This window comes from Falco cherrug, chromosome 16 (assembly GCF_023634085.1).
Source record: "Falco cherrug isolate bFalChe1 chromosome 16, bFalChe1.pri, whole genome shotgun sequence".
NCBI classification, from domain to species: Eukaryota; Metazoa; Chordata; class Aves; order Falconiformes; family Falconidae; genus Falco; species Falco cherrug.
In genome coordinates this window covers 4,225,060-4,235,188 of record NC_073712.1, presented here as the reverse complement: position 1 = coordinate 4,235,188, position 10,129 = coordinate 4,225,060, and the positions used below count along the sequence as shown (strand labels likewise).

Genomic DNA, 10,129 nt, shown 5'->3' with positions numbered 1-10,129 from the left:
GCTGCACAGCTGCTCCACACTGATGAGATCTGGTTTCTCTTGGCTCCTGTCTCTCTGGGTCACTCCGCACTTAGGTAGCAACAGCAAGCACAGAACCGTTGTGACAGTCCCTCAATTCCCTTGAAATTCAATGTTTTTGTTATGAAAAGGTGGGCTGGAGGACATGCAGTGGTATCCTGCTGCCCCTGCCTTGAAGAACCCCAGTTTGATGAGGGTAAGGGACCATCCTTTCCTCTTCCTAAGCGTAAGACAACCTGCATTTTCCTTGAGCAGTGGAAGGGAGAAGTTCCAGCTGCATCAGTCAAGCAGCAGTTAAAATACTGTCCTCTTGACCCTGGCATCTGGCTTGGCTGCCTTGTCCGCTGTGTGATCTTTAACAGAGGTGAGAGAGGAGCCCGCTGTCGCGGCCGAAAGCATCGTGGAGAGCTGTGGGCGTTTAGAGCTGCCTGTGCCCTGGTGAGATGAGGCTTGGTGGTCAGCGGCGGAGGGTCGTCATCCAGGTGAGTGCCTGCAAACACCATGGGAGATGGCTCAGGAGCGTGGGTGAGGCAGGGTGGCGTCCTGACTACGTGTAACTGTGGATGTAAAGATGCAGAGAAAAGTTTTATAAGCTCAGTCTTGTAGGGAAAGAAAACCAAAAAAAGAAACAACAAAAAAAAAACACAGAGGAAAAAAAAAAAAAAAAAAGAGTACATTTATGGAGACTTTTGGAGTATAGAGCTTTCCTTGAGAAAGTCAGCTGTTAAGGTGAAGAACCTGTGCGGACAGAACTCATAAACCACTTTAAATGGGAATTTAGGGTGTGATTTAATCATCTGGCCCCTCTGCAAAACGGGACAGGCAGAGCTGGGGAGGATTAGAGTTTGCCGGCTCTCTGATGATGGTTGGGGGAGAAACTTCCTCGTCAGGATAATGTTACCGAGCAGTCTGCTGGTGGTTGAAAAGGCCTCTGTAGTTCTAAAGAATAACCTGAGATGCCCTTTGGGAATTGTTTGTCTGACCAGAGGACGAGCACGGAAGAGGCGCTGGGGACTTCATGGGTGTAAGAACAAGTGTTGGGTACATACTCATTTTGCTGTTGGAGCAAGTGTTAATCCCCTTTGTTTCATGGATAACATGTAAAGCCTCCTTGGTATCAGTTGTTCCTCTGAATATACTTCCAGAAAGTGTTTTGTGTTTCAGGGAAGTTCCATAGGTTTTCTCTTGTGAGAGCTCACACCAAACACTCTGAAATCACGAGAGCAACCTCGACAGCTGGTGTGAGGGCTCCACGCTCTGGTTTCATTCATTCACCCAGTGACAACACAGTGCCCGAGAGGCAAACGCTACGCTCTGCTGCCATTCCCCATGTCCTGACAAAGGCATGGAGCTGGTGCTCTGCGAGGCCAGGAGCCCTGCAGTTACACCTGTATTTGGTTTTTGTGGTATGCACCAGCCAGGAACTCAAACTAAATGGCAGGAAATGTAGCAGGTTGGTAGTGGAGAGGCAGCGTCTGTCTGTAAAGACCAACCATCCTGGTGCTCGTATGGCATCTGAGGACACGCTTCAGCAACGAGCTACTTGAAGGAGAAAAAAAAAAAAAATCAGTCACGTTTCATGAAAGGAGCTTGAAAAGCACCTGCTCAGCAGAGCCGGTGACTCAGGCTGAGGTTTAAAATACTTCAAAATCAGCACCAGAAAGCAGAGGGGGTGTGTGACCCTGAGAGACACTGTCAGTCAAAGAAGAAATTATCCTGCACTGAGGCGCAGGTGTGCCTGGTGGCTGACCCACGCTGGCACATATTTGATCTACATTCCTTTTGTTACTTTTGTTTTTTCCCCCTTGTGTGGTTTACATACTTTAAAAACACAAAATTGAGTGATAAAAATCACCCAGCCATTAAGTGAACATCCAAAATTCTGTGAATTACGCCAGCCAGGAATAAGTTTGCTGTTTATATTACGGATGATAAAAATCTATACGGGTAGAATTTTTGTGCCTTTCACATAACATACAGATGTTTACCTTGAAGTACTATTTACTTGTTAATCCTACATTTCTTTCGGAGTTTATCATCTAAGCTGTTTATTTTATTTGGAAAGTGAAGCCTTTGTCGTAAACAATCTTTCTGTGTAAGTTGTTTTTGACAGCTAATTAGGTCTGTGAAGTTACAACTTTGTGGGACATATTTATTAGGTACTTCCAGATGTAAGTGGGAAAGAAAAAGCAGATGAAGCAATATGTGGGGCTTTATTTTTTATTTTTTTTTTCTTAAGAGACACCACAAAACGATCAGGATTTTTTTCAGCGACACAATACTTACTGTGTTTTGACATCACCTAGAAACCTTTCTGTGCAGAGCCTTGAAGGTATCTACAGCCTCTTAGAAAACTGTACACTCATCCTACAGGAAAAAGAAAGAGCATCTGTTTTCATATATAACCTTTTCACATTCTAGGTAGCAGACTACGCAATTCTCAGGCTTTAAGTATGTGATAATGGGAGAAAAGAGAAACATAGAAAATGATAAACACATCTAAGAACTCCAGTGAGATACTGTACAAAGGGTGGTAATACCTTTTCATATTTCCATGTCTCGCTCTTGCCTGAGCAACCAGGGAAAGCATTCCTAATCCTCTGCGGTTCCCGTATCGTGGGTCAGTGGAGTGTTGGCTGGTAACGTGATTATGGCTCTTCTTTTCCCAACTAAGAGAAACAAGACATCAAAGAGAAAGATTTAATGAAGACCGAAGTAGCCAGTAGTAACTCATTTTTTTCCCCAAATGGATGAACACTCGCCGCACTAATTGCAGTAATCACAGAATCATTTAGGTTGGAAAAGACATTTTAAGATCATCGAGTTCAACTGTACACTGTGAAAATGTCAAGAGTTGCCAGGTGAATGTGGTTTATGGGATGTTTTCCCCAATTTCTCTCTACAAGGCTGTTTTCTGAGCCACACGGGTTTATACAGCTTGTAACGTGACATTCAGCCAGTGCTGCTTCAGAACTGATTCAGTCAGCACTTCGGCTGATTGATAACTCCTTTTTTGTTGGATTGCGCTCTATTAAATGATACTGAAAGGTTAGTATATCTCTTCAACCCTCATTGATTTTCTGTTAAATGAAAGCGAGTCAACTCCTTTTAGCCAAGTTTGGTTGGAAAAATAAAAATACTGCCACCATCAACTATAATTTTAGATCCGTCTCCAGAACACTTCACCTGAAAAAAAAAAAAAGGTTTTAAAACTATGATTTGCATGTTAAGATTAAAAAAAGAACACACTGAGGCAATCGTGCTGGGTGCTTGTGTCACCCCTCTGAAGTTAGTGAGACCGAACATGCTAGAGTCTTAGAAAGTGCAGCTGAGCACTTGCAAATCCAGCTGAAATAAATGGCAGCTGAGGCTAATCGCTTTGAGATACCAGGCTTTTAACCTTTAACACCCACAGGTCCTGTTTAGCAATGGCATTAATTTCAACAATTCTGAAAAAAATGGCCACAGAACAAACATTACGTATTTCTGAGGCTTAATGAATCAACAACAAGAAGGTCAGTTCTCAATTCCAAATTACACTTTAAAAGGGGAGAAAATTATGGTTGATTCACTTGAATAAAAACGAAGAAAATTATAAAATGATTGAAGGTGCCCAGCCCTGTTTGAGCTGTCCAGACTGCTGCTTTCATTTGAAGCAACATTGCTGGTTTTGAACTTGCACCCTTTAAAAACCAGGAGAGCAAAGAAATTGAATTAAGTTGTGCCTCTGGGATGTGAGATAAGTTCAGAATGTTTTTTCAAATAACACATTAGCTCCACAGCTCTGTTATAAAACTAAATGATGGATAACTTGTTTTGATGTTGTAACACATGGTCCCCGCTCTTCAGAGATGTCTGTACACCGCTTTGTGCACGAGTCATCTTACTGAACTTACCAGGGCTATTCACATGCTTGACATTAAGCATGTATGCAAATCTTTGCAAGACTGGAACCTAACGTGATTATAATAAGCCACTTCCAGTGTGAATCTAAGAGTATAAAGTTTCAAAACTGAGATCAAAATGAAAGACTTTACAAAAATGTGTCGTAATAAAAAGAACAAAGGACACCAGAAGTGCTAGGAGAAAAATGTAACACCCACTGTTAAAATTAAGTTCTTGCATAAGGGAAAATGAGATAGTGAAATCGCTTATCAGTTATTTAAATGATTTTACGGTTTAACTGTCTTCCCAACACTCAACTCAGAAGCACAAACACCTATAAATATTTTTTTTTCAATCCTTCATGGACAGGACCATGCTGTTGCATGTTGTTCTTTCAGGGTGAGGCGAGATCCTGAGAGATGGTACAGAAAATCTTTGATAGGTTATTTTTTTTATGCAGGATGAGAACAGAATATATTATTACTTATTTTTGAGTTCAGATACATTAACAGTAGGTTCTTTAAAAAGTATACGCAGAAAGGAGTAGGTAGAGGTTGGCATGTAAGCCTGTTCAGCAGTAACGTGTTTTTCGATGCTTTAAGGCTTCAGGAAGATGAGGTCCCACCCCAGCACTCTGCAATGGACTTGTCATAGACCAGCTGCTTGTTAATATACATTAAGAGACAAAAGATCTCTAGTTGGACAGTAAATGAGGGAAAAATAGCATGCTTTTTTTTTTTTTCCTTTTGAAAACAATTCAGTTAATTCTGTAAATTCAGGTGGTAATATTACACAATACCCTGCACAATCTCGGAACACCATCTCGGTGGAAGGTGGAGCGTGCATATGCCTGAGTATGCTGTATGCTCTATAAAAAGTAAGTGTAGGAGCCTCTGTAGTTCCTATCCCACCACTTCGCTCAGCTGCAAGTGTAACTTCTTCCTCGCTGGCTCCTCGCCCGCTGTCCCTCACCCATCACACCTCTGCGCGCTGGGAAGCCCATCTGGACCTGTAGGATCAGGCTAAAGAATAAATATGAGATATTCCCATTCCCGTAGCTCGGTGGTTGTTGCCCGTTGGGCTAGCAGCGCAGAGACAAGGCCGAGGGGTCCCTGGGGGTCAGGACCCCAGCCCTCCTGCAAATAAAGCGGGTGCAGGATGCAGGCACCCCAACGCACCTGGGGCTGGAAGCCAGCCCGATCACCCCGAGCGGCCAGGGGGCTAAGGACGGGACCCCCACGGGTGCACCCCAACCCCGCGGAATGGGGGGCCCGCAGCTAGAAGCAGACCCCCGCCGGGCACGTGGCGCGCCCCCCCCAGCCACGAGGGACCCCCCAACCCACACCCCACCCCCCCCCCGCCGTCACCCCGCAGCCCCCGGGGCCTCCCGCTCCGCTCGGCTCGGCCCGGGGGTGGGAAGGGACCGGGGAGGGGCGGGCGGTCCCTGCCCGCGGGGGGGAGCGAAGCGCGGCAGCCCCCTCCCCCGCCTGCCCGCTGGCTGCCGCCTCTCCTCGCCGCTCGGCCGGGCTCCGCCGCCGCCACCGCCGCCTCCATCTTGTGCGTGTGTCCCCTGCTCCCCCCCCCCCCCCGCCCCCTTCGCCTCCACACAGCACCGAGAGCGGCGGGGGGGGGGGCCCGGGGGGAGGTGAGGGTGGTGGGGGGCGAAGCGGCACCGGGGCCGGAGCGGCAGCGGCGGGAGCAGCGGCGGCAGCGGCATGAGGAGGCGGCGCTGAGGAGGCGGCGGTAGCCGGAGCGGACGGAGCCGACATCTTGTGCCCTCCCCTCCCGCCGCCGGCTGGGTGAGCCCGTCCGCCCCAGGGGGGAGGGGAGGGGGAGGCGGAGAGGATTTAAAAAAAAAAAAAAGAAAAAAAAAATCCCCAAACCCTGAAAACAACAACAACAAAAAAACAACAACAACAACAAAAAACAACCCAAAAGGAGGCGGCAGCAACGGTGGAGAGCGCCGCGGCGGCGGCGCCTGAGGCGGCCAGGTAAAGCGCTGCGCGGGAGGCCGCGACACCCTTCCCTCAGGGGGTCTCTCCTCCCTCACACACCCCCGCGCCGGGGTCGCGGGAAGGTGACCGGGCGGGAGGGAAGGAGCCGGGGCAGCCCGGTGCACCGCAGCCTGCGGGCCTTCCCCGCGGCCCTGCTCGGTGCCGGTGCGGCGGGAGCGGCCCGCGACCCCTCGCCGCGGAGGGGGCGGCGGCGGCGAGCGGCTGCGGAGGGGGAACGGGCAGCGCCGTGTCAACCGGGCCCCCCCCTTGCCGCCATCTTGGGGCCCCCCCTCCGCGGCGCCCGTGGGGGCCCCGCCCACCTTCTCCCACGCTATTGGCCCAGGCGGGGCCGAGAGCACCTCGCGGTAGACCCGCAAAGCCTCGCGTTGCTATTGGTGGTGGGGCTGGGATGGGCGGCGGCGATAGCCAATAGCCGCGTGGCGCTGCCTGCGCGCTCTCTCGCTCTGCGCCGCCCTAGTCCCTCTCTCCTTGGGGACTCTTTTCGCGCCCCGGGGCGGTGGGCTCGCCTGGCAGGGCCAGGTGCTGAGGGCCGCCGTGCCTTCCCCACGCCCCCGGGGGTGACTTTATTTCTGTCCAGGTCCCTGCTATGTCTTGACCCAGATCGCTGGCTGCTACTGGGGGTCCCTGCAGGGACTATGTGGCTCTCGCTGCACAGGGGAGCTCCTGAGAGGAGCTCCCGGCTGGCATCTGTCACAGCTCATGGCGTGCCACGGTCCCCTCAGAGCGCTGCTGAGGCTGGGCACAGCTCATGACCTGCCATGGTCAGAGCGCTGCTGAGGCTGAGCACAGCTCATGACGTGCCATGGTCCCCTCAGAGCGCTGCTGAGGCTGAGCACAGCTCATGACGTGCCACGGTCCCCTCAGAGCGCTGCTGAGGCTGAGCACAGCTCATGACGTGCCATGGTCCCCTCAGAGCGCTGCTGAGGCTGAGCACAGCTCATGACGTGCCATGGTCCCCTCAGAGCGCTGCTGAGGCTGGGCACAGCTCATGACGTGCCATGGTCCCCTCAGAGCGCTGCTGAGGCTGAGCACAGCTCATGACGTGCCATGGTCCCCTCAGAGCGCTGCTGAGGCTGGGCACAGCTCATGACGTGCCATGGTCCCCTCAGAGCGCTGCTGAGGCTGGGCACAGCTCATGATGTGCCATGGTCCCCTCAGAGCGCTGCTGAGGCTGAGCACAGCTCATGACGTGCCACGGTCCCCTCAGAGCGCTGCTGAGGCTGAGCACAGCTCATGACGTGCCATGGTCCCCTCAGAGCGCTGCTGAGGCTGAGCACAGCTCATGACGTGCCATGGTCCCCTCAGAGCGCTGCTGAGGCTGAGCACAGCTCATGACGTGCCATGGTCCCCTCAGAGCGCTGCTGAGGCTGGGCACAGCTCATGATGTGCCATGGTCCCCTCAGAGCGCTGCTGAGGCTGAGCACAGCTCATGACGTGCCACGGTCCCCTCAGAGCGCTGCTGAGGCTGAGCACAGCTCATGACGTGCCACGGTCCCCTCAGAGCGCTGCTGAGGCCGGGCACAGCTCATGACGTGCCACCGTCCCCTCAGAGCGCTGCTGAGGCTGAGCACAGCTCATGACGTGCCATGGTCCCCTCAGAGCGCTGCTGAGGCTGAGCACAGCTCATGACGTGCCATGGTCCCCTCAGAGCGCTGCTGAGGCTGGGCACAGCTCATGACGTGCCATGGTCCCCTCAGAGCGCTGCTGAGGCTGAGCACAGCTCATGACGTGCCACGGTCCCCTCAGAGCGCTGCTGAGGCCGGGCAGAGCTCATGACGTGCCATGGTCCCCTCAGAGCGCTGCTGAGGCTGAGCACAGCTCATGACGTGCCATGGTCCCCTCAGAGCGCTGCTGAGGCTGAGCACAGCTCATGACGTGCCACGGTCCCCTCAGAGCGCTGCTGAGGCTGAGCACAGCTCATGACGTGCCACGGTCCCCTCAGAGCGCTGCTGAGGCCGGGCACAGCTCATGACGTGCCATGGTCCCCTCAGAGCGCTGCTGAGGCCGGGCACAGCTCATGGCACACACCACCTCTTGCTGAGCCCAGGCTTTACCTTAAACTTCCTCCGCAGCCCGACATGACGCCTCGACCCTCCCGCTCCAGAGGGAGGTCCTCTCCCATGGCTTGGGGCATCCCCCGTCAGCTCGGCTTGGTTACAGGAGTGCCAGGGGGTCGGTAAGGGTCTCCGCATCGATCTCTGCATCGCAGGGACAGGCAGCTCGGAGCACAGACGCGCTTCATTGTAGGTGTCATCGCAGGCGTGAGGAGTGTAAACCCTCGTCGGGCACACGAGGGGAATATGGGCCCATGGCAAGCACAGATGCGGTGGGAACGTGGAGGGACATCGGTGAGGGCAGCAGTTTTGTTGGTTGGCAGAACAAAGGTGGAAAGGGGGCTGTGACTGTTCCAGGCTGTTTCTTTCCTCTGGCATCCATTGCTTTTATTTTATGGATGCGTTTCTTAAATAGCTCCGTAGGCATCTGTTCCTCGCTGTGCAGGAATGGGATTTAAATCCCAGCAAACAGCAACAGGTGGCTGCGAGCGTGGGACAGGGACGTGAGGGTACGTCTCCAGACCTTGTGGTTGATGTTCCAAAGCTTGGTAACATCAAACCCCAGCCTGTTTGGGGCTGTATGAGCTGAAGCCACTGCCAATAATCACGGCGCTCCGGTGGAACAAGAACCACGTTGTTCCCATCTGCTGCTGCCCACCAAGGTCCAGGTGACCTCCTCCTTGCTGCATATCACTGAAGTTCTTCATCGCTGAGCGACGTAGCTCTTCACTGGGATCCCCAAGCCATGCTGGAAGGGGCCAGGAAACTCCCCCAGCAGCCTTGAGCTCCAGCCTTGTGTCCTCTGCAGGTCAGCAAAGAAACCTGGTGCTGGAAGGAAAATCTTTGGTTGTTCAGCGTGGAAAGGCTGGAAAGAAGGACTGCCATGGGAGGGAGGGGTGGGAAGGAGACTGAGGTCTTTGGTGGTGTAGAGGGTGCCTCTGACCCTTGGAAATGGCCAGCGCAGCATTGCATGGGTGTAAATAAAATGTTTAGCCTGCCCCTTAGAGGATCTGCTTCTGCTGTTTTTTTCGGGTTGCGTGCATAATAGGGGCCTCTATTGTGATGTTGTTCAATATGTGGATCTCTCAGGTTTTTTTCAGTGGCACTTTTGACCCCTTTGTAGTGAATTTAAGTCTCCTGATGTCGAGCTTGGTTTTTTAGTCGCCTTGTGCAGCCCCCCAGGCATCTCTGGCCCACAGACATGAAAGCTGCTGCTCAGGAGAATTGAACCACTCCGGAGCAAACTCCTGGGGTAGAATTAAGTTCATCCCCAGTGGCTTTGTGCATTGTAGCCACGTTGTTTGCTCATTTGTGCTCTCTAGGAACCTCACCCCCTGCTCCTGGCGCAATACCCAGCGGAACTGGATGATGGGAGGTTTTTGGAAAGCCTTGAGCAGGCTGTGGTGACGGCGAGAGGGTGACTGACTGAACTTTCTGCTTTCACATCAGCAACCTTTGTCCATGGTGGGACAAAGAATCAGCATGGGCTGAAATAGCAGTTAACCCCACTGAAGTCAAGTCTTTTTAGCGTTACAGCATGCGTGGGTGCTGTTTGCAGAGGGATTCTTTGTTATCCGTGGCTGGGAGGTGTTTTCAAGTGTGCCAAGAAGATAAAAACATTCCTAGATTGCCGCTTAGAACTTTCTGTTGTTGCAGACAAGGTTGCAATGTTCAGCTCAGTGTGTCCCAGTTCATTTCATCGGTGCTTTCAAGGTATTTTGGAGGTGGGTAGCTGTGTCTCTCCTAATAACCAGGTGCATGTCTTATCCCAGGCACTCAGCTCTTTGCTGGCAGCAATTTCCACGCCGTTTTTAGATGCTTCTACATAGCGCTAAGTAATTGTGTGTTTTACAGATGGGTTGTTTTATGGCAGTCGATTGCTGCAATGGAAAACCCACTTTGGGTAATTTCTTTAGACAATATACTGATTGTTTCAGCACCATTTTTCAACAGGTAAAGTAACCCTTCCTTCAGGTGCTTGTTTTGCTGCAGATGGCTCGTCCCTCAGCACTCCCAGCAGTTGGCTAGTGCTTCATTTTTCCTGAACACAATACTAATTATGTGTGGTCAGCTCATGCTAATTACTTTATTCTCCAATATCTTTTTGCTCATATATCTTTTTGCCTCCGGTTTCTTCATTGCTCGTACCTGCCTGAG

The 10,129-nt window shown here is 52.0% G+C and overlaps 1 protein-coding gene across 4 annotated transcripts in view; it reads left to right on the top strand.

Moving 5' to 3' along the window:
* The first annotated feature begins 410 nt into the window (after nt 1-410).
* Nucleotides 411-10,129, top strand: part of BRPF3 (bromodomain and PHD finger containing 3) — a 35,707-nt gene continuing 25,988 nt past the window's right edge. Inside the window, exon 1 of one of the 4 annotated variants that reach the window (XM_055728337.1) lies at nt 411-500. The gene's annotated coding sequence lies outside the window, so the exon portion shown is untranslated. Of the gene's footprint in view, nt 501-5,259; nt 5,895-8,984; nt 9,697-10,129 lie in introns of those variants that run through there. The other 3 variants (XM_055728341.1, XM_055728335.1, XM_055728338.1) reach the window with 3 other exon arrangements.